This window comes from Azolla caroliniana, unplaced genomic scaffold (assembly GCF_043228905.1).
Source record: "Azolla caroliniana isolate FFs.n. ecotype wild unplaced genomic scaffold, voAzoCaro1.0.p SCAF_20, whole genome shotgun sequence".
Lineage (NCBI taxonomy): Eukaryota > Viridiplantae > Streptophyta > Polypodiopsida > Salviniales > Salviniaceae > Azolla > Azolla caroliniana.
This window is the reverse complement of record NW_028230455.1, coordinates 9,475,834-9,483,301: the sequence shown is the minus strand read 5'-3', so window position 1 is coordinate 9,483,301 and position 7,468 is coordinate 9,475,834. Positions and strand designations below refer to the sequence as shown.

The 7,468-nt window shown below is 41.5% G+C and overlaps 1 long non-coding RNA gene across 1 annotated transcript; it reads left to right on the top strand.

Moving 5' to 3' along the window:
- The first annotated feature begins 1,684 nt into the window (after positions 1 to 1,684).
- On the top strand, positions 1,685 to 7,235 carry LOC147850934 (uncharacterized). Its single transcript, XR_015531583.1, has 2 exons — positions 1,685 to 2,466; positions 7,035 to 7,235. It is a non-coding gene; the product is annotated as an uncharacterized LOC147850934 (long non-coding RNA).
- The last annotated feature ends 233 nt before the right edge of the window (positions 7,236 to 7,468 follow it).

The following is a 7,468-nucleotide window of genomic DNA, read 5'->3' as shown; positions in this document are numbered from 1 at the left end:
CTACAGAAAAATTACTACCCATGGTTGTACCCTTGACTTGTTGATAGATCATGTCATCAAAGGATAGAAAGTGATATTCTAACGTGAGTGCGCTAAGTGTATAGATAAGGTTAGTTTTAGAAGATGAAAAATGTGGGGTAATCATTTTTCGTAAAGCTTGGAGTCCTAACCTAGGGGGTATGCTGGGATATAAAGATTCAACATCAAAGGTGAAGATAAAGCTATTAGGTAGTGGGTTGAGATGTTCTAAAGCCTGGACAAGGGAATGTGAGTCTTTCAAATATTGCTTTTGAAGGAGAAGGATAGGCATGAGTTGGTGGTGAAGCCATTTTGATGTGTTCAAAAAGGGAGTTATTGTATGAGCAAATAGGTCTAAAACCTATTGGGTTTTTATGGAGTTTTGGGAGGAAATAGACATTGCATACTTGGTACCCTTTTGAGGGTTTATGTAGTATGTAGTTGGCTTCTATGTTGGATAGGGTACCAAGATGGTAATTAACAATGCTTTTCAATCTATAGGATAATTCCTCAAGTGGATAGTGGGAGACTTTTTTATATGTATTAGTATCAGAAAGGTGTTCTATAGCTTTGTTATAGTACGTGTCCTTATCAAGAACACACACTCCAACATTCTTGTCAGCAGGTAGGATTATGATTTTGTTGTTTTTCTTAAGAGATTGTAAGGCTAGTGATGAGTGAGGTGCAATCCTTGTGGGTTTTAATTTGAGTGTATGAAGTGTGTCCCTGAAGATAGTTTGGTGTTTAGATATAATGTTTTCTAGGGGAGTGTACTTAGTAGGAGGTTGCCAACTAGCGTTAGGTAGCTTAAAGGGATTTTGGGGCAAATTATCCACATCTTTAAAAAAATGTTTAAGTCGAAGGGTCCTGCTTAGGCTATCAAATTCTTTAAGTAGGGTAGGGGATGGTGGTGGAGAAGATGGGAGGATGTGTTTCAAACCTAGGCTAAGGAGTTGTGTCTCATGTTTAGAGAGGGAATAATTAGAGTGGTTGTGGATCCTACTAATTCTAGGTTTATTAAGGAGAGGTGTCCAAAATTTATTACGGGGTTTTTTCACATATGGGGAGAAGGGAAAATTAGATGTATGACGTCCTAACCACATGAAAGTATCTAAAGTAGAAGTAGGTCTATCGAGAAGGTAAAAGAGACGTTTCGCGGGATGTATGGCGTGCCGAAACTGTTTACTATCCCGTTTGGCACGCCTAGCTACACGTTTTTTGGCCTAACATTATTGTAACATGGGAAAGTTTGTAGTTTCGTGGGAAGGGGGCGATTATTGTGAGTACGGATAGGTTGTTTTCTATGAGGGATTTCATATAAGTGTGGGGGAAATTTAGAGGGTGCGGTAGAATATTGAAATCTACTAGAAGTAGAAGGGGAGTTATGTGTAAAGAAGGGGGGGGGGGGGGGGGGGTATGTGTAGGAAATGCATGAAAAGGGGGAGGGGTACAGTTTGGAAATAGGGAAACGTTGTGGGGGTTATTAGGGGGGAAATGCATAGGGGCATGGTTAAAAAATGGGGGAGGGGTATGAGGGTGGTTTATAGAAAATAAAGGGGGGGCATGCATCAAATTTGTAGGAAGTAAGGAGGGGGGGGTGCGGCGTGATTAGGGTTAAACACATATGGGAAGTGAGAGGGTATGTTTGAAATTGTCTAGGGGTGGGGTGGGGAGGAGAGGAGGAGGAGGAGGGCCGAGAGGGAAAGACGGAAGGTCGTTCGTGCCATGGCTTGCATGATCTCCTGCACAGCCGCCATAGGGATACACTTCTTGTCTTATGTTGGCACGTGTGCCGCTTCCATAAGATGTACGGCCTTCGCATTGGATGAACCTCCCGTATCGGCCCGTAGGATAATTACCGCCACGGCTCATGTGGCCGCCGGTATGGTGTGACAATCGTCCATCATCGCCGCACGTGTAGCCGATATCGAAGTAAGATCTTCGCTCTCTGTTGTATCCTTCGAATTCAAAATTCCGGCGAGGTATGGTGGTGATGTATAGGCCGCGAGTGTGGCTCGTGCGAGGCTGAAATATATTGGTTTGAATTTCGTTCGATGTGAGGATGTTGGACAGATGCCCTCGGCGGGTATGTCGCTTCCGCCGCGCATGAGGGAACCGTGTGCCCTAGATGGTTAGTTGGGTTGTAGATAGGATTAAAGAAAGGGCGATTAGGGTTATAAAGTAAGACTCGTGGGCCATAATGGTTTTGATGAGGATTTCTATTTACTTGATTATTTGTTATGTTGCAAATGTATTGCGGGAGGAGGTTCCGGTGGTTCAATGATCGAGGATTTCTTTTTGCTGGAAAAGTAGGGTTATGGTTACGGTTACGGTTACGGTTAGCAATAGGGTTAGATTTTTGAAAGGGATTAGGTTTTAGGTTCTTTGTAGAGGATTTTAGTTTGGGGTTGGGGTTAGTGTTAGAGTTAGCGTTAGCTTTAGGCTTAGGTTTTTGAATGGGATAATTTGTAGAGGATTTCTTTGGTTTTTCACTCCCAATGTAATTTGGAATTGTAAAGGGACTGTTATTAACATTATAATCTTCATTATCACTCATCTCTATGTCCATTTCTCTAACATTGTTGTGCATGCTACTCTCTGCTTTGTCTCTACCGATAGTGGCCTTCTTTCTAATAGCCACGGTAATAGAATATGTAACTACTACTTCATCACAAGATCTAAGGATTTCTGTGGCAAACTCTTGCTGCCAATGTGCCATTCTATCTTGGAATGAATCGGGACCTACTAGTGATGTTACTTCTTGTATGAATGGGGGTTCTTGCATTGTTTCCATTATTTTTACTATGTCGGTACGAACTTGATTAGGAAAATCATCTATGGCTTTGGTTAATGCGTGGACGAATAAGTCTATATGTCGAATATAGCATGTTGTAAGATCCTTGCGATATTGTGTTGTGAGGGCTAGAAATTCTGTTCGCAAGCTCGAATTGATCTCCTCATGACCTATTGTTAATTTCGGTGGGTGAACCCTAAGATTATGAGGGGTGATGTCATGTGAGTTTAGATCAGAGATACGCTTATACGTATTCTTAGCTTCTTGTGTGCGCCTATAAAGATGTTTAAATTCAGATACCACTTTACGCTTATAGTCGTCAAAGTGGTGTGAGGACATATATGAGTCGGAGGAATTTACCTTTTCATTACTAGGATTAGAGTTGATGAAAGTTGGGGATAATGTAGGGGCGCGTTGTCGTTTATTAGGACGTTTGTTGGCGCTTCTAGGTTTTGTTGGTGTCGGTGTAGTTGATGCCATCGCTGCAAAAGTCATCATCTGTTGTGGAGGGAACTCGGCACTAAATGGTGATTCGATGCGAGTCAAAGTATCACTATTGTGGGTTCCAAACTCCGATGATAATCCCTCCATAGGAACCAAGATAACAATTATTGCTATGACCGTAGCGTCATGACCAGGAGTGCGAGCGAACTACCACAACTATTGAGATGATATGGGAAGAGTAAGAAAAGAAATAAAGCAATGATGCAAGTGAAACTAAGGTGAGTAGGATTAGAGGTGAACAAGAGTAAAAGAGAATGAGAGAATGAGATGAAAGAAGAAGAGAAGAGTGAGTGAGAAAAAAGAAAAGCTTAAGAAATTTTCATTAGAAAGACCTTGTGCAAACTAGTTTCGCTCTAGGTAGAGCTCATCGGTGCCAAGGTCATTTACAACAAGAGGGTAGGTTTATATAGGGGGAAGAGAGAGAGAGAGAGAGAGAATAGGAGTTTAATGATAGGTGAGAGGGAAACAGGGAATTGTGATAGGTAAAGGATTGGTTAGTGAAAATGGGTTAGAGGGGGGTTATATGTATGTATATGATAAGTGATAGGTGGGGGTGGGTGTGGGGGTGGGATATAAGAAGCGAGGGATTATAGGGGTGGGATATAAAAGGCATATAGTATTAAGTGGGAGTATTTATGGATTTATATTTAGTTTTGACGAGAAGGGAATGAATGGACTTCGACTTAGTCCAACATATGAAGGGTCGCAGTAGTTCGGATAGTTGGGGATGTGTGGCTAAATCTGCGTGGAGGTTTTCTAGCATGTCGTGAATTCCTAATCTAGGGGTATCTTTCGTATACCTAAGTTTGAAGATGACAGGTATAAGGGTACTTTTAGGTTTTCTACTAAATACTAGTGATTTCCAAGCGCTAAATGGGACGTTTTTATAATTCTCTAATATAAAAGAAAGGGGATATCCTCTCTTAACTAATCTACTAAAAAATAGTTTTTTCATTCGAAGGAAACCTAAGGGTGTACTTTCTCTAATTAGGTATCGTTTTAGTTCATTAATAATAAAATGACGTTTTAAGTGAAGGGGGTGAACTGACGAGAATGAGAGATACTAGTAGGCATTTTGGGGCTTTTGGTAGCAATTAAAGGAGAAATGTGAATTCTTTAGGTTAATCCATAAATCTAAGAACGGTAATCTAAAGGGAGAAGTGGTGATGGTAATTTCGATGCAATTATTAGTGGAGGTGTTATAGAACTGGAGGTAATTTTCTAATTCGGGTTTAGTACATGTCCATATCCCGAATGCATCATCTATATATCTAGTGAAATAAAAAAGATTAGGGTGTGATGGTTGGGAGTTCTCTAAGTGAGCTAAGAATAGGCATGCATAAACTACAGAAAAATTACTACCCATGGTTGTACCCTTGACTTGTTGATAGATCATGTCATCAAAGGATAGAAAGTGATATTCTAACGTGAGTGCGCTAAGTGTATAGATAAGGTTAGTTTTAGAAGATGAAAAATGTGGGGTAATCATTTTTCGTAAAGCTTGGAGTCCTAACCTAGGGGGTATGCTGGGATATAAAGATTCAACATCAAAGGTGAAGATAAAGCTATTAGGTAGTGGGTTGAGATGTTCTAAAGCCTGGACAAGGGAATGTGAGTCTTTCAAATATTGCTTTTGAAGGAGAAGGATAGGCATGAGTTGGTGGTGAAGCCATTTTGATGTGTTCAAAAAGGGAGTTATTGTATGAGCAAATAGGTCTAAAACCTATTGGGTTTTTATGGAGTTTTGGGAGGAAATAGACATTGCATACTTGGTACCCTTTTGAGGGTTTATGTAGTATGTAGTTGGCTTCTATGTTGGATAGGGTACCAAGATGGTAATTAACAATGCTTTTCAATCTATAGGATAATTCCTCAAGTGGATAGTGGGAGACTTTTTTATATGTATTAGTATCAGAAAGGTGTTCTATAGCTTTGTTATAGTACGTGTCCTTATCAAGAACACACACTCCAACATTCTTGTCAGCAGGTAGGATTATGATTTTGTTGTTTTTCTTAAGAGATTGTAAGGCTAGTGATGAGTGAGGTGCAATCCTTGTGGGTTTTAATTTGAGTGTATGAAGTGTGTCCCTGAAGATAGTTTGGTGTTTAGATATAATGTTTTCTAGGGGAGTGTACTTAGTAGGAGGTTGCCAACTAGCGTTAGGTAGCTTAAAGGGATTTTGGGGCAAATTATCCACATCTTTAAAAAAATGTTTAAGTCGAAGGGTCCTGCTTAGGCTATCAAATTCTTTAAGTAGGGTAGGGGATGGTGGTGGAGAAGATGGGAGGATGTGTTTCAAACCTAGGCTAAGGAGTTGTGTCTCATGTTTAGAGAGGGAATAATTAGAGTGGTTGTGGATCCTACTAATTCTAGGTTTATTAAGGAGAGGTGTCCAAAATTTATTACGGGGTTTTTTCACATATGGGGAGAAGGGAAAATTAGATGTATGACGTCCTAACCACATGAAAGTATCTAAAGTAGAAGTAGGTCTATCGAGAAGGTAAAAGAGACGTTTCGCGGGATGTATGGCGTGCCGAAACTGTTTACTATCCCGTTTGGCACGCCTAGCTACACGTTTTTTGGCCTAACATTATTGTAACATGGGAAAGTTTGTAGTTTCGTGGGAAGGGGGCGATTATTGTGAGTACGGATAGGTTGTTTTCTATGAGGGATTTCATATAAGTGTGGGGGAAATTTAGAGGGTGCGGTAGAATATTGAAATCTACTAGAAGTAGAAGGGGAGTTATGTGTAAAGAAGGGGGGGGGGGGGGGGGGGGTATGTGTAGGAAATGCATGAAAAGGGGGAGGGGTACAGTTTGGAAATAGGGAAACGTTGTGGGGGTTATTAGGGGGGAAATGCATAGGGGCATGGTTAAAAAATGGGGGAGGGGTATGAGGGTGGTTTATAGAAAATAAAGGGGGGGCATGCATCAAATTTGTAGGAAGTAAGGAGGGGGGGGTGCGGCGTGATTAGGGTTAAACACATATGGGAAGTGAGAGGGTATGTTTGAAATTGTCTAGGGGTGGGGTGGGGAGGAGAGGAGGAGGAGGAGGGCCGAGAGGGAAAGACGGAAGGTCGTTCGTGCCATGGCTTGCATGATCTCCTGCACAGCCGCCATAGGGATACACTTCTTGTCTTATGTTGGCACGTGTGCCGCTTCCATAAGATGTACGGCCTTCGCATTGGATGAACCTCCCGTATCGGCCCGTAGGATAATTACCGCCACGGCTCATGTGGCCGCCGGTATGGTGTGACAATCGTCCATCATCGCCGCACGTGTAGCCGATATCGAAGTAAGATCTTCGCTCTCTGTTGTATCCTTCGAATTCAAAATTCCGGCGAGGTATGGTGGTGATGTATAGGCCGCGAGTGTGGCTCGTGCGAGGCTGAAATATATTGGTTTGAATTTCGTTCGATGTGAGGATGTTGGACAGATGCCCTCGGCGGGTATGTCGCTTCCGCCGCGCATGAGGGAACCGTGTGCCCTAGATGGTTAGTTGGGTTGTAGATAGGATTAAAGAAAGGGCGATTAGGGTTATAAAGTAAGACTCGTGGGCCATAATGGTTTTGATGAGGATTTCTATTTACTTGATTATTTGTTATGTTGCAAATGTATTGCGGGAGGAGGTTCCGGTGGTTCAATGATCGAGGATTTCTTTTTGCTGGAAAAGTAGGGTTATGGTTACGGTTACGGTTACGGTTAGCAATAGGGTTAGATTTTTGAAAGGGATTAGGTTTTAGGTTCTTTGTAGAGGATTTTAGTTTGGGGTTGGGGTTAGTGTTAGAGTTAGCGTTAGCTTTAGGCTTAGGTTTTTGAATGGGATAATTTGTAGAGGATTTCTTTGGTTTTTCACTCCCAATGTAATTTGGAATTGTAAAGGGACTGTTATTAACATTATAATCTTCATTATCACTCATCTCTATGTCCATTTCTCTAACATTGTTGTGCATGCTACTCTCTGCTTTGTCTCTACCGATAGTGGCCTTCTTTCTAATAGCCACGGTAATAGAATATGTAACTACTACTTCATCACAAGATCTAAGGATTTCTGTGGCAAACTCTTGCTGCCAATGTGCCATTCTATCTTGGAATGAATCGGGACCTACTAGTGATGTTACTTCTTGTATGAATGGGGGTTCTTGCATTGTT